At 40.8% G+C, this 27341-nt stretch overlaps 1 protein-coding gene across 29 annotated transcripts in view; it reads right to left on the bottom strand.

Annotated features, from left to right (window-relative positions):
* Positions 1–27341, bottom strand: part of SORBS2 (sorbin and SH3 domain containing 2) — a 188061-nt gene that overhangs the window by 96241 nt on the left and 64479 nt on the right. For 2 of the 29 annotated variants that reach the window (XM_072122709.1, XM_072122726.1), the window contains exon 1: positions 24800–24939. The exons of 24 other annotated variants lie outside the window; for them this stretch is intronic. The gene's annotated coding sequence lies outside the window, so the exon portion shown is untranslated. Of the gene's footprint in view, positions 1–7665; positions 7761–24799; positions 24940–27341 lie in introns of those variants that run through there. 3 more of the 29 variants (XM_072122669.1, XM_072122675.1, XM_072122819.1) reach the window with 3 other exon arrangements.

The following is a 27341-nucleotide window of genomic DNA, read 5'->3' as shown; positions in this document are numbered from 1 at the left end:
ACCAGCAGTCAGACTGACGAAGATCAGGTTGGTAACCCCTACCCTATACTTGGTACAACCCCTTTGTGGCCATTGATAGACTTGCACAGAAATAAAAAAATGATTTCTATATATAAATTAACTTGAAAGTTATCAGCCTTAAAATATCAGCCTCAAGGCAGCCTCTTTTAAATGTGTCCTTCAAAGTATCTCCCACCTGGCGTTAACTGATGCCTCTAGTTTTGTTCTATGGCATTAATTGAAGCACAGAACAGAGCATGGTATTGGCTGCTTGATGGGCACCATTTTGACCTTACCCTTATTCCAACAGGTTGGTTGGTTATTAGGCATAATTCAACAGGCAGGCCCCCTTTAAGTGTCTTAAAAAAATCTTCTACATTTATTGGGATTTTCAGAAAGGCTTAAACAACAAAGTATTCATAGACTCAATTTGACTTGCAGACCAAGCAGTCAATCACCTGGCAGAATGATAGATAAACAGAAAGCAGTGACATCTTTTAATATTGTTTCCAACGGTAAGAGAAAATTAACAGGCTCTGCCGTAATATATCCCAGAATCACCCCGAGGCAGTCACTCCAGGTGAAGGAGGTTGGGTAAAAAAAATGTGGGAAATGATGGTTGGTCTGGGAAAGGGGTTGCACTTCACATCCCACTCCCAACCAGAGGTGAAGCTAGCCTCTCTGTTGCCTAACTAGGTTTCAATAAACCTCACCCTTTGGAATTTTGTATTTTTGGAGTGCTGCCTACACTTTTTTAACTCTGTTGCTTTCCATCCCGTCCAATAGCGTGTTATTTTTCTATTAGATACAGTCTTCCACCTATGCTGAAAATATGGGTGAAAATACACACTTTGTTGCAGTAGGCAAAACTTGCCTATTGCAGACACATCCTTGCTCCCAACCAGAGCCCGACAGAAGGGACCTGTATTCATCCAATTCTATATATCAGATACAGTGGTAGCATATTTAATAATAATAATAATTCTTTATTTATATAGCGCACACAGATTATGCAGCGCTGCACAAAGCATGACTGAATTGGTCCCTGTCCCCACGGGGCTCACAATCTAAACAACCTACCAGTATGTTTTTGTAGTGTGGGAGGAAAACTGAGTACCCGGAGGAAACCCCCGCAAACACAGAACAAACGTACAAACTCTTTGCAGATGTTGATCGCCGTGTTGCCCATATTTTATAAAATGTATCTAAGAAGTCTTAACCATCTTTTCTATGTCTTAAACAGAACATGTATCTCTAATATTAACCACAGACTTAACCTGTCTTGAGTGCTTTTTACATTAAATTCCACCTTTTTTAAGACCCATAAATCTAAGTATACACATATAGAGCTCCGGCCACACAGCTTTCTTAATGGTCTTGAGTAAAATGCCTGGCATTCAGGCGGAGGCTCATTTATACGCAGCTCACATTGCTTAAACCATCTAAAACTAGAGCGAGTCCAATCATTTCTGTTCTGTTTTGATAAAGTTTCTTTGATTTCAACCTCAGCCAAGTAAAAGAGCTACAAATTATTATTGAGGATACCACATTCTTGGAGTGTTTGCAGGCTGCTAATGGAGACAGCACAAGTGCTATTCTTCCAGACAATGTCATTTAACCAGCAGTGGCATCCATGAAAAAAAGCTTGTGGAACTCAACACTGATCCAATTCATCCCAGTCATTGGGGATGATCTCCAGCATGTGCTGGCTGGACTTGGAGCTTACTTAAAGCATCCTCCGACCACTGCTAAGGAAAAAGGGATTATCAGCCCCAGTCTCTGGCTTTTCCAAGTTAAAGTACGGTATATTAAAGGGTTAAATGCAAAATACCCTGCTTATAGAGAATGGATGCCTCAGGTTTGGTGTATGCTTATTATACATCCTTCTATAATATCATATGCACTACTCGCTCCATCTACAGTTGATGGTATTTTATATTTGTATTCTGTACTGATTAATGTCATATCATTTATTTTTTTTTATTATGGGCACTGGCCAAATGTACACTATTTTTATGAATTGTCCAGGAATTTAAAGATAGTTGGCAAGCCTGAATTTTATTTTTATCCTAAGCTCCAAATTCCCCGCTATTGTCCCCCCACATATGTGGATACTTAAACTTTCGAAAGACTTTGCACATACCATATTTTCTGTACTATAAGGCGCACCTGATTATAAGAATGAATGACCAGCGGGTGGCAGACCTGTGCACAGTTCAAGGCAGCTGTTGTCTGTAAGTACGGTTCATATATAAGGCGCACTGGACTATAAGGCGCACCTTTGATTTCTGAGAAAATCAAAGGATTTTTTGTGCGCCTTATAGTCCGAAAAATAGGGTATGAATATTCCAATGTGTGCACAAGAGGAATAACACTTTCTCTGACAATTAAGTGACTTGTATTTTTAACAGATTTTTCTCCCTGCAGGATTTATCTCTTACTCTCGGTTCTCCCCAATCTAGGCATCGGAGACCAGCCATAATGATGTCTCCCTTACACTTCACACAGGAAGTGAAGGGAAATCTGCTCATCTCAGTCTCTTTTAGAAGCAGCAGAAGGATCATATAGGATGTTATAGAGAAGTAATGACTTGTGTGCTTTGGAATAAAGCATATGTGAATTAGAAACATACAATTTATTTTTTAACTATATAAATTGAACATTTTCAGTAAAAGTAAACAGACAATCTCAAATGGACCTGTGATTTAAGATATTGACATGTATAAGCATGAGAAAAGCATGAGTCCAGAAAAGCAAGAAAGGGAGTTGATCTAGAAACACCTCCATTGGAAGACCCTGAGTGGACCCTGGAGGGTTTGTTTCTGATACCAGTTGGTGGACATAAAGCTGTTTGGGGTTGGACAAGATCTATAAAATGGCCAATATAAGTAGGAGGCGTGTACCACCAGGCGTGCAGTTATATTATCTGGGTCCACATAACAAAATATATCCCAGGTTGGGTCTGGGAGTATAAAATTAGTAAGGTGGGAATCGATGGACAGTCCCAAAGGCGATGAGGCTTCAGGGGTGGGGCGCAAGAGAAGGAAGTAAAAATACCCATTCTTTAGCCCTTAAAGGGAGTTAAGTACGTCTGGTGACTAGTATTAAAGCACATTTCCCAGACCTTAGACAAGTGCAGGATATTATGGGCTTTGTTTGAGGTGTTTGTGAAAGGTCAGGAATAGCCTGCTCATGAAAGCTATGTATGTTAGCTTAGTTATTGGGAATACACAGGCTCTCATAGTTCATAGATATAAGCTCCAGAAACATATTGTTTAGCTCCATCAACCCCTGTCTGTACCTGTGTCTCTCCTGTCCCTCAAGTTAATGACAAATCAAAGCGAGTTAGATGATAAGAATAATAAACTAATTCAATAACATTATCAATTCCTCTGTGTCTCTCCACTTTCCATTGTGTCTCCTGATGTGACATCCATATTGACGACACATAAGGTCATTGCTGCAGCCAGTCTGTGTGGCTTCAGCTGTGATACTTCCATCATAGTGACACCAGTGCTGTGCCCAAAGAGGACATGTCAGGGGGACGAGGAGGGACACAAAGGAAATTCCAAAGGGAATATCTACATAGGAAGAAGCAATAAGACTATTGTACACCCTTTGTGTCCTGAGCATTTCTGTTTTTTTATTATAAATTTGTGTCAGAGGAAGCCAACCATAATTTTACTTATGGTAAAAAGGTGACCTATTTTTCAAAGTAGTAAAATTATAATTATGGTACCCTAATGTTGGAGTCAACAGCATTTATGTATACAATGGGATAATACAATGTGATTATGTTCCGATCTATAAATCCCTTATCCTGATATGAAACATTATGAGAGAAAGCGTTAACAACCTTTAATATTTGTATTTAGGCAAAACCTGGTCTCTGGTAAACTCAGATCATTCCCTAGTCCAGCGATGGCGAACCTATGGCACGCGTGCCAGAGAGGGCACGCAGAGCCCTGACTGCTGGCACGCGCCCCATCCTCCTAACCACTGCCAGGTGCGGACAACCACTGTCCACACCTGGTTGTCATGGCTGCTAGCAGTATCGGAGCTGCGCTCCGATACTGCTAACGGCCATGACAGATCAGGGTGCTGACACTTCCTGCTCTGTCACTCCAATCACAGCAGCGCACAGGACGGTAAGCGTCCCAGCGCTGGCAGCAAAATGATGTCATTACGCTGCCAGCGCTGGGCACCTTACTCCGTGTGCGCTGCAGTGATCAGCCGGAGGAACGCCGAGTCTGAGGTGAGTTTTTTTTTTTTTTTTAACTCAGCGCATCCACGGGGCATAGATCAGCAGGAGGCTGATTTCCTGCCTGCTCCCGCCCCTCCCCTCCGCTAAGCAACCGGCCCTAAAACTCACTGCACCGCTACCACAAGCCCCCGCGCCCGAACCCCAGCCGCTATCGCAACCCCCCCCCCCCGCCCAAACTCCGCCCACTACTGCAATTTGCCTGCCCGAACTCCGGCCGCTCTCACTACCCCCCCCCCCCCCAACTCCGGTCACTGCCCCGCATCACCCTCTCCCCTGGAACTCATGCCTCATAACCCGATTGCCCCGAACTCCAGATGCTGCATTACACCCCCCCCCAGCCCTAACTCTGGCCGCCCACCCTCTGCCCATCTACCCTACTGACCCCCCAGGAACAACAGACACCTGAACTTCTGCCCGCCAGCATGGACGCCACCTTGGACAACCAAAGAGTAAGTAACATGTATTTCTATGTATGTATTTATGTATATGCATATTATATTATATATTTATATGTGCATTTATATATTTATACCTGTGTGAGGGCTTATTTTTTGCGTAACATATTTTACTTCTCATTTATTATTCCATGTCGTGTACTGGGACGCTGTAGATTTTAATACTTTCGCTGTGCGCTCCAAATCATTTGTCTCCTTTATTCTTTGGTTCGGTCCTATCACAGTGATACCAGATTTGTAGGTTTTATTGTGTTTTAATACTTTTTCAATAATTAAAACAGTGTACGAAAAAGAAAATAGTTTCGCCATCTTGTGACGCTAATAACTTTAGTGCACGGAGCTGGGGAGGTGTGGTTTTTTTGCTTTATGAGCCGTTGTTTTCATTGCTACCATTTTGAGGACTGTGTAACCTTTTGATAACTTTTTATTACTCTTTTATGTGATGTAAAATGGTGTAAAAGTGGCGTTTCAGTGTGTATAGGACTGCTGGAATCCGAGCTCAGGCAGTCCTGTGTAAATTGATTCTAAACTAAACCGTCAGTTTTCTGGTTAAATTGCCGTACTGGCACTTTGCCATAAGTAATTAGGTTTTGGGTTGCAGTTTGGGCACTCGGTCTCTAAAAGGTTCGCCATCACTGCCCTAGTCCATCCAAATAATCTGCTGCTATGGAATAATCACAGTTTTTTATTGCAAGTTATATTTTTTTTCTTGGAAAAAAATAGTTTTTTATTGTCTGTAATTTACCGTACATATGGGAGTTATATAGTTTGTAGGTGGGTGAATTCCCATTCTCTAGTTTTAACTAGGAGACATCTGTTGTACCTGTTAATCAATCACCCTGTTGTGTATTGTTGTCTCAATTGTTCCAATTTTATTAGTTACTAATAAAGTTTCTAATTAAAGGAAATCTACCATCACAATTGCGCATGATTGACCAGGGACACTTCGTCATAGATCCAGGTGCCTCCTCAAATCAACTTTTAAAATTATGCTTATGAACCAAAAGTGCTCTACCTAAGCCCCTCCATTCTTTTGTTTCAAAAGCTTTTACAATGTCTCCTGCTCCCCTTACTCCCTCAGCACTTCCCCCTCCCTCTTCCTGTTGCATTCTCACAGCAGCAGCGCATAGTGCGAGGGAGAGGCAATGTTACAGCATGCGAAGACAGAGTACCTGGAGGGGCTCTGTCTTCACAATATACAGCAGACACCCACCCTGTATGGAGAGGGCTCACGCACAGAGCCCTGTCCATACAGGGTGGGCATTTGCTGTATATAGCCCAGTGCTATGCCGTAATAGCATGGCGTTCTTCAGGAAGGGGTTAATTAGCGAGGCTGCTGCTGGACTCTATATATAAGGTGTATGAGTATAGTGCTGTGAGTATATGAATATATATTGGTGTAGCGTATACGTGAGTTTAGGAATGTATGTATCCAAAAGTTCACACCATGACCCAATGTAGTTTTGTTATACCACTGACAATGAAGCTTTTTGTTTTACCATAGATGGATTTTTGAATGATTGCCATAGAAAACTGTGCAAATTTCTAGTGCGACATAATATACAGCAAGAATAGAAGAACTTCCCTGAGAAGCTTATGTTTACTATATTAGTTATGTAAGGAAAGTCAAGGTGACTGGTAGCTAGAGGCATGGATAAGGATATTTTTTTAAGTGCTGTGAAGGTATTAATACAACAAGCCGGGCAGTAAACCAGCATTATCTGCCAGGCTGTATTTATAGCCTCCACAATCTATTCATTAAAATTCCTTCTCCCGAGTTATTTTGATACCTCACTGCCTCCGTGGCAGCCCTCTCAGAGCACATACAGGCGCTGGTACTTTTACATATTTTATGAAACACTAAGGTAACTGAGCATGAGCTTTTTTAATTATTTAGGAGATGGCTGGATCGTTCTGTTCTCCCTATTATATTCTTGTTGAACATGAAATACTTCGGCTTGACTGAGAATGGCGTTATTCATAAAGACAAATATGTCCAATTTTCTTGAACTCATGTTCTAAACAAATAAAAGACTTTCTGCCAAATTAATGCATAAGGGTTTATACATAAAGGGGGACTCAGTACTAGGGAAGGTGGTTTTCACAGGGCAATGTTTTCCCCTCTATTTATTTGGAGGGGGAGATATGGAGGTACATTTCAGAGGGTTGGGTAAGAAATTGGTAGTAACCCTAAGCGTATTGTGTTGGAATTTTCAGCAGAAATTTTACTAATAATCCAATACCAGTACTATGTCATGTTCATTTTTCCTGACCCAGCGCGGTGGCATCGTCCAAAAAATGAACTTTGAAGTCAGATATAAAATGGTTTTATAATGTCATTGGGGTGGGGTTTTAGCACTGAAGTCAAGCTCTTCCCGACCTCTACTGCTTTAATAGACTGTCTGGCTTCCAGATGCATCATAACCAGCTATCTCTAAGTCTGTTGAATTATGTCAAATCACAATTGAAAGGGCACACTGAAGCAGGGAGAGCTTGACTTCAATGCTAAACTCTCAACCCCCCTGACTTCTCACTTCAAAGTAGATTTTTTAGGATGATGCCTTCACACTATGTCATGAAAGAAACATGATCTGAAAGGTGTTCAGCTGCTAGTTGTGGATTATTAGGTAAGTTTCTGCTTACTGGTTCCCTTTGAGTACCAATATAATTTATTTTTTTTTAAATTATAATTTAGAAATTCTGTTTAGTTAAAAAAACAGGCTGTGAGGCTCCCCTTAGTAATACACAAGCAATGTTGAATTTTTTCAAATATATTCACATAAAAAAGACTAAAATGAAAAGACTAAAAAAGACTAAAATGTCATTCAATCGAATAATAGCGAAATGAATTATACTTTACATGAAATATAAGATATTTCTTATATTCCCCATAACCAAGTGAACACAGAAAAAGGATAACTACATACCCTTAAATGGTAGACATACCTATAATGTAGCTGATCTTCCTGGGACTATTGTGGCCCGATGATTCCCACCAAGAAATAGCTGAGAACTATTTGATCGTTCCACTGCACTGCAGGCTAAAAAAGCATCTAATAAATTTAGCTACAAGCTGAACTGTGATTAACAAAACATGTATTTCTGGATGTCTGGTTTATTTTCTGACAAATACACAGTGTACTCAGAGTGGTGTAGTACGGCTTGCCATGTACATGGGACAAATGCACATACGGTACTTCCAGTTTTAGGTACTTGTTATGCAGATAATGAGCCGCAATAGTTCAATGATAACACATTGGTAAATGTGCCAAACCTCAAATCCTTTGTGCAATATATCTACATGTAGCAGTAGTAACATGAAGTAATAGATCTCTAAAAGATAAGAAAAATTTTTGGATCCAAAATGGACAATTGTATGTTAAGTCATGCAAATCCATGACAATGTGGTGCAGCATGATACAGATCACCAAGTGGTACATAGGTCCTTTATACAGGAAGTAAGTTATAAAGAACGAAGGAGCTGACTAGATTGTACATTGGTCCTATAAGTAGGCAGTATGTTATAGAGCAGGAGGAGCTAAGCAGATTGTACAAGGTGTCCTATTTGTAGGCAGTATGTTATAGAGCAGGAGAAGCTAAGCAGATTGTACTTGGTGTTCTATTTGTAGGCAGTATGTTATAGAGCAGGAGGAGCTGAGCAGGTGGTACATAGGTCCTATATGCAGGAAGTAAGTTATAAAGAACGAAGTAGCTGGGTAGATTGTACATTGGTCCTATAAGTAGGCAGTATGTTATAGAGCAGGAGGAGCGGAGCAGGTGGTACATAGGTCCTATATGCAGGAAGTAAGTTATAAAGAACGAAGGAGCTGGGTAGATTGTACATAGGTCCTATGAGTAGGCAGTATGTTATAGATCAGGAGGAGCTGAGCAGGTGGTACATAGGTCCTATAAGTAGGCAGTATGTTATAGATCAGGAGGAGCTGGGTAGATTGTACATTGGTCCTATAAGTAGGCAGTATGTTATAAAGCAGGATTACATACTAGGTGTCCTATCTGTAGGTAGTGTGTATATATGTGTATGTATATTGCCTCCGTATAGGGCACTAAGTACAATTTACCTCACATCTGATATGCTACAACATGCTACCTGCATTTTCATAATAATGGGTTCAATTTAAGTGTTGAGACCTCTCTTAATATACTATAATACGCTGCAACTATGCCAAAATGTGAAATAATTGAGAGTGTCTGAAACACAGGTGTAATGTATCAGAATACACACAACAGTAAGTACATTGCTGTGGTAAATCTGTGTACTTGACTGAAGGTAAAATATGAGAAAATACAATCTGTATTAAACAATCTGTGAGCAATCATTTGTAAAACACACAGCAATTGCCATGCAGCGATCAAGATGCTTTCTGCTCTATTTTGAGATGTCCATCTGCTATACCACATGCCATATACCAAACAGGCCTGGACGTCACATGTGTGAGCATCCTAGTGCTATAGATATAGTATCACAGCACCCAGAAATAATGTATTTCATTCTGTTCATTCGAAGAGATACTAAAACAATATCTAGAAGTGCGTGCAGGTGACATGACACTAATAGTAGCAGGGGCTCAAGCACAATCCAGTCCGTCATAAAAGGGGCATGAATTAAGCACAAAAGGAGAACAGACTCTACAATTTTCTCATAGGTCATCAGAAGGGGGAGTTGATAAGTGTCAATCTTACATATATTATTTTTTTCCTTCATCTGTATTTAATGCAAATGTAGCATGGAATAAATGAATTAACTGTTCATGTACGGCATGAAAAGTCCTTAAATGGTCGCAAACTTTTCAACAAATATTAAATAACTAAAGAGTGAATGTAAGAAATTATCATACGTGTATACGTTATCACAGCAAAATGCCTATTCTCACTCCCTTCTTATTCTGTTTCTTACTCTAAAATCTTGGCTTAATTCAGAATATGAGTATCATGAACAGTAGCTCACTGATGAGTCAGATTACATAGAAGCTCTATGAAGAAGGGAAGATGGAGCAGTGGGTCACAGCAGCTGGGTCTCCACCCACCAGCACAAAGAGGTTTGAAAATACAGATTTCAGATGGACTGTTGGAAAATGAAGATCAAATCACAATCATCAAAAACACTGCACCTTGTTTTTGGATATATTGTTATGCGGGTCGGGAAACGGACAGACAGTGGGTACCCTGAGACTACACCCATTCCCAGCTCTCCCTGCCTAATTTCGCTACCTACCCTAAGCGTAGCAGACAACAGGCTACATTTCCTTCCTGTGCCAAAGTGATAATATGGAGACAAAGACAAGATGATACAAACACTGAAGGATAGTCATCAAATACAGGTCAGAATCAAGAGGGTGGTAAAAAATCACTAGGCAAACAGAATCAGGCAAAAAAGGTCAGAGATCAGTAAAGGTCAGAGACCAGAAAACAGAAACACAAAGTACGATACTAAAGCTGACAAACCACGGATCCACAAGACCTTTTATGAGATCCAAAGGTCCCGGTCCGGAAGGTGATTTGTTCTGAAATCAGGCAGGGAAGCGATGAGAGTGGGTAGAAATTCTGTCACTCATAGCAGATTAACTACTGAAGAGTTTGCAGGAGATAGATGGGTCTGGTTTAGACTAACAAAAACAGAGTGAAACAAAATAATATCATCACCATGTCCTCAGCCATAAGTACAGAGGATGATGCAGGCACAGATGTTAAAAATGTTGAGCCCATGTTCCAGGAAAGCTCACATGTGTCCACAGACTACTTGCAGGTAGAGGTCTAATTTTTGTCTCTCTCTGCTCAGTATAAGTTGCACCTATCAGGAAACACAAGGTGGAAAACCACAGCAATCTGCATTTATTCATCCTGCTTTCTGAGGGAAAGAGGAGAGGCCTTAAGAGGCTTTGCAGGACGGATTCAACTGTGTGGCATCCATCTCTGGCCTACACCAAGCATCACTCATGAGACACCAGAAACACTGGCCGTGTGCCTATGCAGAGGAATACGCTGCTGCCTTTTGTAGTGAGGATACAACATATCTGCCTGTGAAGCAGGCTGGTTTGTATTTTCCACAACCTTGACTATTGATTCTGCAATGTTGTGAAGTGCACCTTAATAGCTGATATATTAACAGTCCGGGTTTTCAGAAGAAGATGACCTATTTAATAATAAAATAGGAATATCACACTGGCACAGAGTTATGTACTGAAAGTACTAAACACAACTTAAGATCTAGGAAACCAACATATAATTCCAGTAGCAGTGGGTAAAATAATGATAGGAATCTGTATCAAAGTTAAGGAATAAAATAAACATCCTTCAAAACACAAAATCAACGCGCAGGATCAAAGTAAGAGCGATTTTCCGGCATGCACAACAAGAACTTGATGCTGAACTTCCGGAGGCCCTGCCATCTATAAACAATAATATTTCCGAAAAAATTAAGAGAATAAGACTAAACATTTACCCCTGACTGTTACTTGTGTTTATGGCTTTTTCCCCCAACACACATTAGGTTCCTAGGATAAATCTGATAGAAATCAGGACGAGAAGGACATCTAGCCTGTAGCATGGGAAAGTTATTTACTGCGGCAGCAAATTAAAGAAACTAAAGAAAAAAATCTACATGTGAAAAAATTAAAGAGTTCCGATACATAATATGCTTAATTTAATAATTTTAATATAATGCTTATTAGCTGAAAGAAAAAAAAGAGGATACAAGGTGCATATAAAAGATGGAACTTATGAATGGCTAACCTACTATTGGACCCCATAGATACAGAAGAAAACAACCTTCTTTGGAGGCTAGTAGGGTCTTTTTCCTTTGGGATGAAAGATGGGCCCCAAGAATATTATCTGGTAAACCCAAGGAACACCATTCCAACAATGCATCTAAAATACATGAATATTTAGAATATGGCACAGTAGGCATGGCACCAAAGTTTTCCCCTGCAATTCACATATAATCATATAATATAATCACATAAAATAAGTGGAAACCTTGAAACAAAATCAGAGTGTGCGGACCCAATGACTTCTAAACGTATAAAAGCCACATGCTCCATAAATTTGAAATAGCAGAAGAACAAAGTAAATATACAGACACCAGTCATTGCCTTCAGGTGACTTTGTGTGTATAATTTACAAAATCATATTAAGGAGTTAAGGGGAAAGAAAGATATACTGAAATTTACAGAGATAGAATCCTTGCAGGGCTAGGCGCCGGTAGAATTCATTAACTTCACTGTCAGTTTTAAGACATATTGTAATGTTCATAACGGATTTACTTCCCACCTTAGCCCCGATGTTATAAAACAATCCCATATTATGAAGCTTCAGGATTAAAATGTCTCAGGTGGATGTCTCTGATTTATTCTTGTGCTCTCCAGGTACAGAGCAAACAGACCTGAAATGATCTTCACAAAATACTGAATAAGCTGAAGTACTGATGCTGGAGCACGTCAACCATCAGAGTATATTGATTCTCAGATAGGTCTGGCGGGGAATGTAAAATCGGAAATATGGCAACATAATGCTATCTACTGCTGTGCCAGTAAAGACCTGTAAGCAGGATCACCGCATCATTATATTGCTCTCTATTATGATATGCCTATAGACAACGGGGAGGATTTATTAGGAGAGAGTTCACAGCAAGACAGTCTTAGGCTTCATGCACACGGCTATTGTGTGGGCCGTGATCTAGTCACAAACTTTGTGGCCATATTACGAGCCCAATATAGGTCTATGGCATCGGGTCATGGTACAGAGAGCACCCACTGTCTCAACGCACTGTGACCTCTGGAGATCTATGGAGAGCGCTCACCCCTCCTCCCTTCTGCAGCCGAACTGTCTGAATGTCTTAATCTGTACTAGATTTATCACAGTGCCTACTACTTAATGATAAGTAAGAGTCTCTATCCTGTATTGTTATTATATATTAATTCCACACCAAACATAAAAAAGGGGGTGGACTGTTTGAAAACTCATGTGATGCTTCTCTAATTTGTGAAATTAACAGCACCAGTAACTTACCTGTGGCGCCTGTAACTTACCTGTGGCACCTAACAGTTGGTGGCAATAACTAAATCACACTTGCAGCCAGTTGAAATGGATTAAAGTTGGCTCAACTTAATGATTTGACTATTTTTTTCATGCTCTTTTGTGTTTTTTCATTGCAAGCAAAATAAATGAAGATATTAATACCAAAGAATTAGTGATTGCAATCATTTTCTGAAACAAAACAAGTATTATCTGACAGAATTGTCGGGGTGCCAATACTTTTGGCCCCCACTGTTTGTCGCAAGTGACACTTTTGCGGCACAGCTGCACTAGGCATCATGCGACAGAAACTAGGGGCCATTTCGGTGCTCAATCGAACCGTGATCCAGATTTAATATGCAAGTCCGACAGAAGTGTGTTGCACGCCCCATGTTAAAGATAGACCAGAAAAAAGAGTTCAGGGTCAGTTCAGGGAGCGCCAGATTCATGAAGAGCATATGCCAGAAATCATGAATCTGGTGCATTATGCACAGGCAAGCCCCACGTAGTGCAGTTTGCACCATTTTAAGTAAATGTGCCCCCATATGTACCAATAAGGAAAAACCGCTAAGATACATCTGACCAGTAGAAAAGCCAAGAAAAGTCCCCAAAAACAAATGGACAAAGCCAGGCTTATTATACATCTGCCCTAATGTGTAACAACAACATCAATCAGACAGTGATAGGTGCACAAAATCGAGGACCTTGACGAAATACAACTACACTGTTTTAATTTTGAAGGCAACTTTTTGTCCAGTCTTGGTCCGCTTGCGCTTCATGTGTTAGTGGAGTTGCTGCACCAATGTGCTGGGCATAGAGTACAGCTACTGTATACAATATAGGTATTGGATAGAACTCAGTTAAGTAGATTAGTGTGGCCCTCTAAGACCATTCCAATTTCTCATGTGACCCCATGGGAAAATGAATGTCCGTGATTGCGCGTAGGGCAGTCTTTATTGCGATCACAACAACGGATCACATATCTGATGATTGCTGCTTTTAGTGCACAAGTTAAAAAATGTTTCCAAAATCAGTAGAAGGTCCCAGCAGTTCTTGAAACCACTCCCTTTTTTAAATAAAATATTGTGTGTGAAGAGCATGGAAGGAAACCTAGCTACTTCATTCCCAGCATCTATTATGCATAATGTTTTATTATTATGCAATAAATTCTAATTACCAGATAAGTCCTCTTATACATAAAGCAGAGCATCTGCTAGCTTGTACCAAATGCATCAGACTGGGGATCCAAACCACCGTGATACAGCTATCTACTCAGCAGGGTCACTGGGACATGAGACACTTTGTTCTTGGGATGACTAAAAGAATGGGATGACTATTTGATCAGTCCACAAAAATGCAGCCTCCACTAGGTGACAAGTAAAAGTGAACAGCACTCAGGTTATAATGCCAGCTTGTTGGCACAATGACAGATGTCCAGTACTGGACAAGTAACGTGTAGTCCTATCTCGCTCATGTAGCCTCAGTTCTGTATGTACCAGAATGCAGAAAGCTTTCCTACCCTTTTCCCTGCTTTCTGATCAAAGGCGATACAAGGTCAAACATCTTTCCAGAGTTAAAGCAGAAACCACTTGAAACTTGTCAATCAAAAACATAAAACTAAACAGAACATAGATTAACCACCAAGAGCTTCTGAACTGTAATTCAACGCTAAATATAGCAATTATAACAAAATAATCTTGCAGTTAATAAAGAGGTCTGACAGATATTGATTTAAAAAATATAAGTAAATACTTAAATGGGAGGAGGTTCACTTCACTATGTGGCTCTAGACCAGGGGTCAGGAACCTTTTTGGCTGAGAGAGCCATGAACACCACATATTGTGAGAGCCATACAATATGCACATGCCCCCCAGTAGATAGATAGCCATGCCACATGCCCCCCAGTTGATAGGAAGCCACATCCCATGGCCCCCAGTAACTAGTTAGCCAGCACATGGCTTCCAGTAGATAGGTAGCCACATCACATGGCCCCCAGTAAATAGGTAGCCACAGCACATGCCCCCCAGTAGATAGGTAGCACCAGTACATGCCCCCAGTAGAAAAGTAGCCCCAGCTCATGCCCCCAAATAGACAGTTAGCCACATGTCCCCCAGTATATTGGTAACCATGGCACACACACCCCAGTAGATAGGTAGCACCATCACACCCCTGCTAGAAAATAGGGAGCCACAGCAAATGCCCCCCCCCAAGTAGATAGTTAGCCGCAGCACGTGCCCCCAGTAGAAAGGTAGCCCAGACACATGCCCCCAGTAGATAGGTAGTCACAGCACATGCTCCACAGTAGATAGGTAGCCACAGTACATGCCCAAGGTAGATGGGTAGTCACAGCACAGGCCTCCAGTAGATAGGAAGCACCAGCACATGCCTCCAGTAGATAGGTACTGTGGGAATACTCACCTACCTGCTCTCCCTTCAGCAGCTTCTCATCATTTCCGCTCTCTTCTCTATGACCCAGGCACCGCTGCTAATGTTGCTTACGCAATGGCGCCTGGGTCATAGAGAGGAGTAGATGCCGCTTTACTCTATGACACAGGCGCTTTCACCTAAGCAACGTTGCGGTGATGGCACCTTGGTCCCATCACTGCTTGCCTCTAGTGACCATCGCTGTGTGTGTCTTAGGCTATATTCACATGACCCTATGGGGGACGTATATACAGCCGACTTATTAACACTGTATATAGGTCCCTCATGGACGACCATAGACAGGAGCCGTTCAGTAGCCGGGAGAAAGATATGTCCTATCTTTCCCCCTAACACGGTGCTGTGCGCCATATATCGCTATGGAGATGCTCACCCCCTCCTCTTCTAACAGACGCCGCCGTGTGTCCGCCGTGCTACAGTACAGCGGGCACATCATCGTGCGAATGTAGCATTAGATGTACACACTGCCGATCACTATTGATCAATGATATGCCAGCAGTCACAAGCACCGGGAAGAAGAAAGTGAACTCTGGCGGACCTCAGCAGGGAAGTGACACATGCAGAAAATTGGACACACGATCTTAGTGAATCATGGCAGCTCCGAATCCTCATCAGACATTCCGGATCGGCGGCGTCAACGGGACAGGTAAGTAAATGTGCCCCAGTGTCTTGAGCAGTCTTTATTGCAGTCATGAGTGTATGAGTGGACCTCACATACTCATGACAGTCCTGGTGTTTTAGTCTCTAGACTTTTCAGTCGCATCATAAAGGGAGTGATAATCTCATTTACAATATTCATGGTATGGCTGAGTCACACCTGAATTAACATGTTGAACTCTCATACCGAAGGGTGAAGCCGTGGAGTGACTCAGCTGTCACATGCACAATGTATTTAAAAAGAACCTGCCAAGTCAATATGGTACCCTAAACTAACTATAGGTTCATGAACCTTTGGTTTAGCATACAAAATCAACCTGTACGACAGAACTCCGTGAGGCACATCGGACTCACATCTGACGATTTCGGTGGATGGCATATCATCTCCACAGGTCCCCTTTAACATCATTGCTCCCAGTCTGCTCTCAATCGATCAATGGAGATCTGCGGTCCATGTGAAAACCAAGTAAAGTCAATATATTGGACAACAAAAACCAAACAGAGGGGGAAGCCCAGTTTGATACAATAGTATATCACTACAACTCTCAAACAATATCCGATCTACAACCCAAAAGAGAGCCGAAAAAAAACCTTTGATGGCTTTTTTTCGGCTCTCTTTTGGGTTGTAAAGCCAATATATGTATATAAATTGAGAGGACATTATCCTGATGCTTTATGCTCATAATAATTGGGGGTCACAGCAGGTGACATTCTTTATATGTATTCATACAAACTTACCAATAATGTCTCTTTTTCTGTAAATTAGAAACAGAACCAAAGTCACAGAGGAGTTAGTATAACATCTATCTTGCTTCAGTATCTAGATATCTTTGGGACTAACACAATCTAATGTTGTAGATTGGATTTCCAGTTTGCCCTGGATTTCTGTGACATTTAAAAACACTCTCCCTGGGATTTCATGCTTCTGTAATATCACTAGACTAGAAACTATTTGAGTACAGAAGGAAGTATTTTACTCCACTTACAGAATGTGCTGGTTACATATACTTTGATGCATTTTTTTTGGAAACAGTAGAAAACCCTATAGAGTGACAGGGACAACATGGACACTTTTCTAACACATTCAGATTACACTTAATGGTAGAGCAAGCCGTTACTATACACAGGCCATGTATTCTCCTTTAGAGGGAGTGTTTGTTTAGTTATCAGATACTGCCAAGAATCTCAGAGGTTAGGGAATTTTGCAAGCATGTCATAATCCCAACCTCTTGTTACACAAATATATGTATACATATATATGGCACACACTTATCAGGTTTCAGTTTGTTTTAGACTGTCTAAATGACTGTCATCCGGCTCTATTCAATCCAGGAAAAACAAGCAAACCTGACAGATTTATTATAAGATGACAGGAAAAATGTATACAGATCATAACAGATCTGTCCTATTCATCATGGATCCTACAAACAACAAAGTCATGAAGCCAAATGATGCCCCAGGAAACGAGTAGCAGCCTTGACTCAGGACTGTACTACAAACACTCAGTAAAACACGTCTGGAATCAGGGATGATCGACCTAGCACCAATGCAACTGTCTGATCTTCGTAAAATATGCAAAAGGTCTTCATGGAACACCACTGTTTTGATCGGCTGTTTAGCAGTTCACTTGACTTTTGATTGAGCTTACGGTACTTTCATGCCCCATATATATGACTTGTAAATATAAAATATATATGCAAACACAACACAGGCGGTCCCCTACTTAAGAACACTCGACTTACAGATGACCCCTAGTTACAAACAGACCTCTGGTAATTGGTGTCTGCAATGATGCTTTATCGTTAATCCTGGTTCTTATGACAATAAAACATTTTTAAAATTCAATTGTCACAAAGACCAAAAAAAATTTCACTGAGGTTCCAATTATAAAATATACAGTTCTGACTTACATACAAATTCAACTTAAGAACAAACCTACAGAACCTATATTGTACGTAACCTGGTCACTGACTGTATAAAAGGTGGCCTGTTTTATAAGTGGACCAATATGAGGTTAGCCCTTAGAAAAGACAACTGTAGGCTAACCGGCACCATGATGACAACAGACCCCTGAGCTATGACAGAATTTTGCAGCAGGAAAATGGTCCTAAACATACAACCGATGTAGTGGAGAACAAGGAGACCTCCAAAAGAGCCCTGATCTCAACATCATTCAGTCTGCTAGGATTACATGAGGCTATAAATCTGTGGTTAGCCCCCGACAATATTTGGGATGGGAGGCTTACAAACAAAAACTATGTGCATGACTACCTAGAAGAACTGATGCTGTTGTCAGTGCATATCACACACAATACAATACACACACATTGCATTTTTAATAACTACCGTATAACTACCGTAACTACCTATTTTTTTACTCGAGTATAAGCCGATTTTGGGTTTTCAGCACATTTTTCTATGCTGAAAAACTAGGCTTATACTCAAATATATATTTCTCGAGTATTATACTTCTAATTTTGAAAGCATTCTTATTTTTCATTATTTTTATATATGCAGTACTGTACAGTATATGTGGGCACTTTTACTTTGAAACACACTGCCATCACTGATAATAACTGACCCACAGGTAAACAGGTTGATCCATTGGTGGTCCCCCAGGCTCTGCATTAGAAATGCTGGACAGGGTATCCTCAATTAATCTCATACAGATATGCAGAATGTCAACCATCCTATGTAATCATACATGGGCAGACTATGTAACAAACTGTACATGTAGCTATGCAATGGTTGGTCCCAATATGGAATTTTACTGTTGCGCCCCTGGCATCCCAGTCCAACATCGTTACCATGTGTGAAGGCAACCATCAGCACCCATCACTGCTCAGCCCTATTTTACAGAGGGTGGACGTGAACCTACATATATGCAAACAGGAAAATCTACACACACTGCAAAACAAGGATGAGAGTCATGGTGATGGCAGACCTCTCCAGACAACAAGGCAGCTGCGGAAATCTTTCAGGGGCTATAAATTATGAGACGTCTCTCTCTCCCTGAACTATATAAAGTCAAGTACAGTATACAATACTCACTCAATGGGGCACATTTACTTACCCGGTCACTGGAGTTCACAGAAAGTGCATTGTCTGACTATAATGCACCGTGCGGCGTTTCACCAAGACCGTGTGCCCGAAATCGTGTATGTGTCGCTTCTCCGCTCAGGTCCCACAGAGTTCCCCATCTTTTTAGTAGGCTAGTGTTTGCGTTACAATTTAAAAGTTAAATATGGCGCTCAGTCCGAAGCAGTCGCACTGTCCGATGGCACGCCCCCTAATTTGTGTCGCATGGAAGCCAGCGCAGCTACGCCACGAAAGGATCGCATATGCCACAATCCCAGTGCTGAAAAGTGCAGCACGCAACCCTTAATAAATGAGCCCCATTTTTACGTTCTCTAGAAATAAGTCCTCAACAAAGGAACATAGGGGCTATCTTGACTAGGTTCATTGTTGGCTTATTCTTGGTGGTGTGTGCATTTACAGGTACAAGGAGATGTATTCACTATCCTTCTCATGAGAACTTTTCACCATGTAAGATATGACACAACAAACAGAAATGCGCCAAACTAAGCTCAGAAACAAATCTAAAAAGTCAAAAGTGGAAATGAACACACAATCGCTACTATAAAAGACAGCAGTGCTCTGAAATACACCATGTAATGATATGTTGACAGCGAGTCTCTTAGCAATCAAGGAGTGTCATTGTATTGTCAAAAACTAAAAAATGACACACACCTTCTCAAACACTCGACCTACCACAGCATTGTCTGGTGTGTTCTGCAATTGTGTTAAAACTAAATCTGAATAACTACCTGTATTACAATCAAAATTACAAAATTTCTTCCCACATAAACACAATGAAAAACAGAGTACAAATACAGAAATATCTGCATTTTTCCCGTTCACAAACATAAGCAATGCCTTGTTGTCAACAATATGAATGGTACAATATGACTCCATTGGGCCATAACATAAATCTCCAAGTCCATACCCCAATGGCCTAACCAGTAGTAGATTATAATTCAGGTGGTTTAGGCGGTAGCTTGGAGTCCAAGCCTTCTAGGGGCCACCCAAACCACCCACCAATTTTGATACTGATAAAGACCTTCACCCACAAAATCCTTGTACATCTGTTCCTTCTCTCAATACACATGTACAGGACCTTTCAAGGTGCCACAAAGAACCTGAAACCACATAATGAAATCAGGCAGAAGGGATCCATCCTCTAATCCCTAAGAAGCTTGATTCTTCATCTATATGTAGGTAGTGATTCCAGACTTTTAGGGGCTATAACAGTGAAGGCTAACCTTTTAGAGCCTCAGTGCCCAAACTTCAACCAAAAGCCACTTACTTATTGCAAAGTACCAGCACAGTAATTTAAGCAGTTATTTATTACTTTGTTCATTGACAACTTTCAATCCTTCAGCCTCCCAAGGACACCAACCCAGCTGAAAGGAGGAGGGCAAATTCACCTTTCATTGTAGGAATATTCTGCATGTAGATTCTTTGAGTCCTGTCTGGTGAACTTCATTCTGGGATGATGGCCCGGGTGCCCACAGAAAGGGCTCAGAGTGCCGCCTCTGGCACCCGTGCCATAGGTTCGCCACCACTGGGCTATAATATTCACACATCCCAGGGCCCATGGCAAGTCTTAATCTGCCCCTGTGCCTAACACTTTTTTTCTGCCACACCTATTTTAAAATGACAAAACTCTTTTATTCAAAGTTTTTCGAGACAACACAAATCCAGCGCCTATCACCAATAGAATAGAAAGATTGTATTTATTTCTTCTTAATTTTGACTAATAGTCAGGGCTAATGTTTTGAGTTCGGCATAACACTGCGCCGGAAGCAAGCTGACATCTAAGCACTGTTGTGACCTAAATATACCAGGCCCCAGGCTAAGGGAATAGAAAACTGAAGCTACTATTAGAGGCTGCAGCGTAGCCAGCCTTGTGAGGAACAAGTTCTGAAGGTGTAAAGCTACATTGACAGCTCAATCACAACACGATGAGTAAGACTACCATCATTAGCCCCCGTTCGGCTCCTAGTTAGAGGTACAAATCGTGATTGATTACACAAAAACCTGTTGATCTTGTTTCCAAGGAAATCTGCAGTATCTTTTATGTGGGATTAATCTAGTTACATGAGCTGCTACTAGAGATGATTAAAGGGATTAGAAGAATTGTGACTGCCTATCACATCAAAACAATGGATAGCACATGTGCGTGGGTTGTGTGAATAGATACATCACTAGTGTGGTGAAGTAAGGATATTCTGTATTTGTCACTTCATGTCTTATGCAAATCAAATCAACAATAACATATGAAATTAAATTTACCCTTCCGGACCATGTCCTACCAGTGGTGGGACCACAAGAAAAGAAGGAAAGATAATACAAATGATAAAACCTACATCTCATTCAGACAGTGTTCATATTTCAGGGAGGTAACAACCAAGGTCTACGTTTGGAATCACAGGTAGGGAAGGGCGGCACAGTGAGATAACGGATTGGAATCCTGAAATGGGTGCAGGCTCGATGGGTCTGACTCCAAGACCCAAAAAGGTCCAAAGGAAGAAGGCAAGCGGGCAGCACTCCGGTGAATAAGGGTTGTTTTATTTCACAAGTGGATACAGCAATGTTTCGGCTGACTCTATGCAACAATTCTCACTTGAGAATGGCTGCATAGAGTCAGCCGAAACGTTGCTGTAGACACTTGTGAAATAAAACAACCCTTATTCACTGGAGTGCTGCCGGCTTGCCTTCTTCCAAGGTCTACATTTAGTTGCGGATAGTGACAGGCGCCACAGAATGGCATCAGGCAGAAGTGCGCATTGGCAATCGGCAGTGATTCGTTACCTTCAGTCTTCAGGGTGTCTCCATATATGGACAGTTAGATTATAGGCGGAAGACGAGGTCTACGTTTAGCTGTGGCTAGTGATGAATGACATACAGTGGCATCCGCCACCCTTATGCTATTATGGCAGCCGTTAAATGGATATTTTTCCTTCCAGAAGCCATTTGGATGAAAAAGAATAGTCTATTGTACTTTTCTATTTTGTGTTTTCAGCTGTTTGGCGACGTTTATTTAACAGACGAAAGGCCAAATTAATATTCTACTGGCCTAGGTCTGACAGTAGAAGTATATAGACACGCTAAACGTATACATCAAGAGCTTTCCAGGAAAACAAGACCAACAACAAGTCCAAAAGCAAAATATGAACCCAGACTTACGGTAGTAAATCTAAATGTAGGCAGGATGACATGACCACACAGCTATCCACATTGAAGGATCAAAATGTATGAATTCTACTAAATTCTGTCTGGAAAGAGAAGTTTTCATAGAATCAAAGTCTAACTCTGGGATGGTAAGCCCCATTTACTATATATACTATTACCGGGGGAGGCTATTTATACTGTGGGTGATTGTATATGCTGGGGGGATGCTGTGCTATACTAGGGGGAAACTGTGCTATACTGGGGGGAGGCTGTGTATACTGGGGGAGGAGGTGCATTACTGGGGGAGTCTGTGTATACTGGAGAGAAGCTGTGTACACTTGGAAAAGGCTGTGTGTAGTTGGGGGAAGCTGTGTATATTGAGGGGAGGCTGTGTATACTGGGGGGAGCTGTGTATACTGGTGGAAACATAGTGATTGGAGAAGACCACAGCACCGGAAAGGTAAAGTTCCAACGATTTCTTTATTTACAATTCATCCAGGTAAAAAAAGTTGCGACGTTTCGATTCACATTGAATCTTTATCAAGCATGCTTTCAATGTGAATCGAAACGTCGCAACTTTTTTTACGTGGATGAATTGTAAATAAAGAAATCGTTGGAACTTTACCTTTCCGGTGCTGTGGTCTTCTCCAATCACTATGTTTCCACGAGGTTTTGTTGAGCACCAGAACCCCGGACTGCGTGCACCTTATATCTGACACACTACAGATCTTTGGATTGCTGCCTCCTCTCCTCTTTTGCTTATACTGGTGGAGGCAGTATATACTGGGGCAGGCTGTGTATAATGGGGCAGTTGTGTATAATGGGGGCGGCTGTATATAATGGGGACGGCTCTGTATACTGGGGGGAGGCTTTGTATACTTGGGAGGCTATGTACAATGGGGAGGCTGCGTACTACTGAAGAGCAGCAGTGAATACTAGGGGGAGGCTGTGTACACTGGGGGAGGCTGCGTACTACTGAAGGGCGGCAGTGAATACTAGGGGGAGGCTGTGTACACTGGGGGAGGCGTCGTACTACTGAAGGGCGGCAGTGAATACTAGGGGGAGGCTGTGTAAACTGGGGAAGGCTATGTGTAATGTAGGAATCTGTGTGTTGCTGGAGGAGGCTGTGTGCATTACTTGGGGAGGTTGTGTATTATTGAGGGAGGCTGTGTATAAAGGGGGGAGGCTGTGTATAAAGGGGGGAGGCTGTGTGCTGCTGGGGGAGGCTGTGTATAGATAGCATTTGGCGTGGTGCTATATACTGTCTATAGGGGATCTGTATATATGGGCTGGAATTTAATTAATCTGGGTGGCCTTGTAGGAAGAACTGTATATCATTTAATTTTATATTATATTAAAGTATGTATATGGGGCTGTTATAAAAAAATTATGGGAATTGTATATAAATAAAACAGGTATGGTACAGGTATAAATTGTGGGTGCTGTAGATACTATAATTTATTAGGGGGAATATATAAAAGATGTTTTACAGTATAACACAAGTGACTATGGTTGTTTTTAGGGGCTCTGTGTGGAGTTGAAGACATTTGACTGTGAATTCAGCAGAGATAAACCATGGCCTGAAGAAATCGTAAGGAAGTCCTCATCCTGATGGAGCAGATCATCAACTGTAAGGTGCTAGATGTCATAAATGCCTGTGTCATTGACTGACTACTAGTGTGTGAGGTAGCATCATTGGACGCGAGGGGCGGCTTTTTTCAAAAAGACTAGAATCGGCCCTGGTCAACAGTATGTAGCTTTAAAGTTTTTATAAATTCTGTAAAACCTATTTTATGCATATTTTAATAACGCGAAAGGGCATTAAAGGGATGTTATCCTCATATTTTACCCTACTAAACTACTAGCATTCTCGGGAAGGGTAGGGAATTTTATAGGTAGGTATTTTCTAGAATTCCTTCTTTTATGTGAATTCTTGCCCATTTACCCGTGCGAAACTAGAAAATCGTAAAAATGAGCAGACACTCGTAACCTCAGTTCTATAGAACCTACTAACAAGATTTTGGTGTTATATTAAAGTTAAGAATCTCCTCTTTCAGATCACATAATTCACCTAATTTGAGTTTCACTGGAGAACTCTCATCACCAAGCATCTCCACGCAAGTAAAAATTTGTTGCTATGTAAAAATGGTGTCCCGAAATGAAGAAACAACTCAATTTGCTTTAATATATACCCTTGCATAATAACAAGAGAACACATTTCAGATACATAAGCTATTGTTATCTCATACAGTCTCATGAGTTTTATAGAAATATAAAGCTCTCCTGTTATACAGTGACAAAATACAGAGCGTGATCTATTGATAACTAAAAACATACTTCATATGAAGGACATAACTAAAAAATTTGCTTTAGCCATGCTATATTATTTTGGCAGAAAACCATCTTGCCCAGATGGAACCTGTATGTAGATAGGACTAGAAAACAATCTAGGAAATTCCACTATTAGAATCAAAGAATAACTTCAACAAAAGGCAAAAAAGCGGCAACAAGGAATAATTGTACATTTTGACAATTAAATGGCACAACACAATAGTTACGCTAAAAAGAGAAACAAAGCATCATATACAGAAATATATAGTTATTAACACAAGAATTATGCAATGTTTTATTTCAGCTAACACTAACAAATCCCCTCAATTATAAAGAAGAGGAGTATGAAGAAATCTATGCAACATCTGCTGCACTCGACACTCACATTTTTTGCACCTTGGCTGTGAAGGTCACTGCTCCACCATCTGACATTAGCGCTGTTAGTATGGATCGGATTCTGTACTGTGTACAGTTTGATGTGCCTGAATGCAAGTCAAGCGCCACAAACATTGTTCACATATTGGCTGAGGCTCAACACTAGCGCTGTCAGATTGGAGAGACGAGCTTCCTTAAGCTGAGAGCAGGAAGAAGGCGTAGGTGTAAACGGAGAATTCATTGTTTGTGTTTCGGTTAGGTTCATTACAAAACGCTATGGAGTGCAGGTCAAAGTGGAAACACAGTAACATTTTCTACTGTATAATCTCCACTTACCCATTGCTACTTTAGTGAATGTGTTTGACTTTTTACTACTTTTAATGTAATTTTAGCAGATTTAGTAACATGCATTAGATATTATGAGAGTTAGGCTAAATGTAGCCACAGTCATTTTAAAACCATCCAAACTTTTGAAGCTATTTTTTTATTTTTATTTTAGATATGAACAGTGCCGGTTCTAATAGGAAACTTTGAAATATGCTTAATTAGAGCAGCTTCTCTGAGCCTTTTTCTGCTTCCTTCTCCTTTAGTGAGCAGTGTATCTGAAAACCTTCTGAGGACTGTCCACTTCAGACAGATAAGGCGACAACTTATTAACTCTTTCCCTACATGGAGAATATTCCCCTTGATGAATAGACTCCCTGCAGGGGACTATCCAGGGACTGTTTGTAGAGAGTTAAATCATCAGGTTGTGCAATGTTTTATTTCTTTGATATGCCTCTTTCTACCCTGTGACACCTCTTCTATGTGTGCGGATCCATGGCTCCTCATTGTATTACCTTTTTTTGCCATTGGATTCTCTACTCAGTTGGGATTAGAGCATTTGACTATACTTGTCTCTTTTAAGATTTTACAATTTATTCTCCCTCTTAAAATCTCATTTACATAACAATCACAACAATGACCAAAATGTTCATTCATACGAGTGTTCTTCCCAATCATGAGCTTTTCTTTGAACTGTGATAATTCTCTAAAATCACAGCTGGATGTGAAGCCTTCTTTAATAGACTAGATGACACTTTAAATCTTGATTGTACAAAATGATTTATTCATCTGCTACATCATAGGAAAACATAGGTTATTACTTATGGTATAGTAAGGTTTCTGGTAGACTTCCTTAAAAGTCTAGTAAAGCTTAACCTGGAGACACCTTGTCTGGCACCTTGGACTCTTCCCAACCAGTGCACCTTCAGTCTTGTGCGTTTGCTCTTAGAAGGTAAAGCAGAACACTGCGGTGCACTTTTCACCCCCTTTTGTCTTTTTGTGGTTGTCCTCCTCTCAGTCCCACAGCACCCACTGTATATTTAACATATAAGTAGACCCATTTTTTCTTCTAGAAAGGTTTTCTTCCAGGAAGACAAATAGCTGTGGCTATAGCTAAATCAGACCCTAGCTAAAATGCAGCTTTTTTGTTAGTTATGCATAGAATTTACGATACTCTGTAATACACTGGTAGCGATACAGTCTGCCAGCCTTCCAGTTCATGCCAAGGCCCCACAGCAATATTAAATCACTTGCAGTCGTAAGCCATACAAGGTAGCGAAAACCATTCCAATAAAATGTATCATCTGAGAGCCATAATGTGTCGAGAATCATAACATTTTGTTTTAGGTGTTTTGTATAAAATAAGCCCCTAAAGTTTGTTTTTTCATTTAACAGCAATCCTAAGAGTGTTGTTACCCAGGACCTTACTTTTGGATGAGACAAAATGAGTTGATGTCTATTTCCTCTGCAAATGATTCAATTGTCACTCACACAAAAGCAGCTCTCCTCTCCCTGAACAGCCGTAACAATGAAAAATTCAGAGCACATTAAAAAGGTGTAAATCCCTCTCTAAGGAAAGCTCTATTAAGGCAGGGAAGAGAAAAGCTAAGAACAGGACTAGGTTAGAAGCTATAGCACATCACATATTGGATAAGATGCAGAAACACTGTAAGTCTTAGTACTATTGTAAGCTGACACTTTCCTTTCAGAATTTTTTATGCTTTCGAGATATGAAAATAGAGCTGTAGTTATTTAGCAGCTTGTCATTCTATTCACCTGTCAGAAAGAGAACATACAGCTAAATAAACTCCGACCTCTGAAAAGGTCAAAGGGAAATCTCTTCTCTAAGGTGTTATATTCCGATCCATCTTACAAAGACATGTTACTTTACTTTCAGCCGTATGTCAACTATCTTACTATTGTTAAAGGCAAATCTACTTTACAGGAAATCTGCCATCAAATCAAGCATGGATAAACCAGAGACACTTACTCATAGATCCAGGCACCGTGACTGTGGTAATCTTCTTATATTTGTTATCCTTCTTTCTTCTTAAAATAAACGTTTAAAATTATGCTAATGAGACAGAAGGGCTTTGTGCTCTGGCTTCACAGGCTGTTACACTGTATCACTCTCTTCCCTGCTCTGTCTGTCCCTCCTCCCTGCTACTTCTACCATTCAAAACTAAAAATGGCACCAGAAACCAGGTTACAGATACTGGCCTATGGCC

The sequence above is a fragment of the Engystomops pustulosus genome, chromosome 1 (assembly GCF_040894005.1).
Source record: "Engystomops pustulosus chromosome 1, aEngPut4.maternal, whole genome shotgun sequence".
NCBI lineage: Eukaryota > Metazoa > Chordata > Amphibia > Anura > Leptodactylidae > Engystomops > Engystomops pustulosus.
This window is presented reverse-complemented; position numbering and strand designations above follow the sequence as displayed.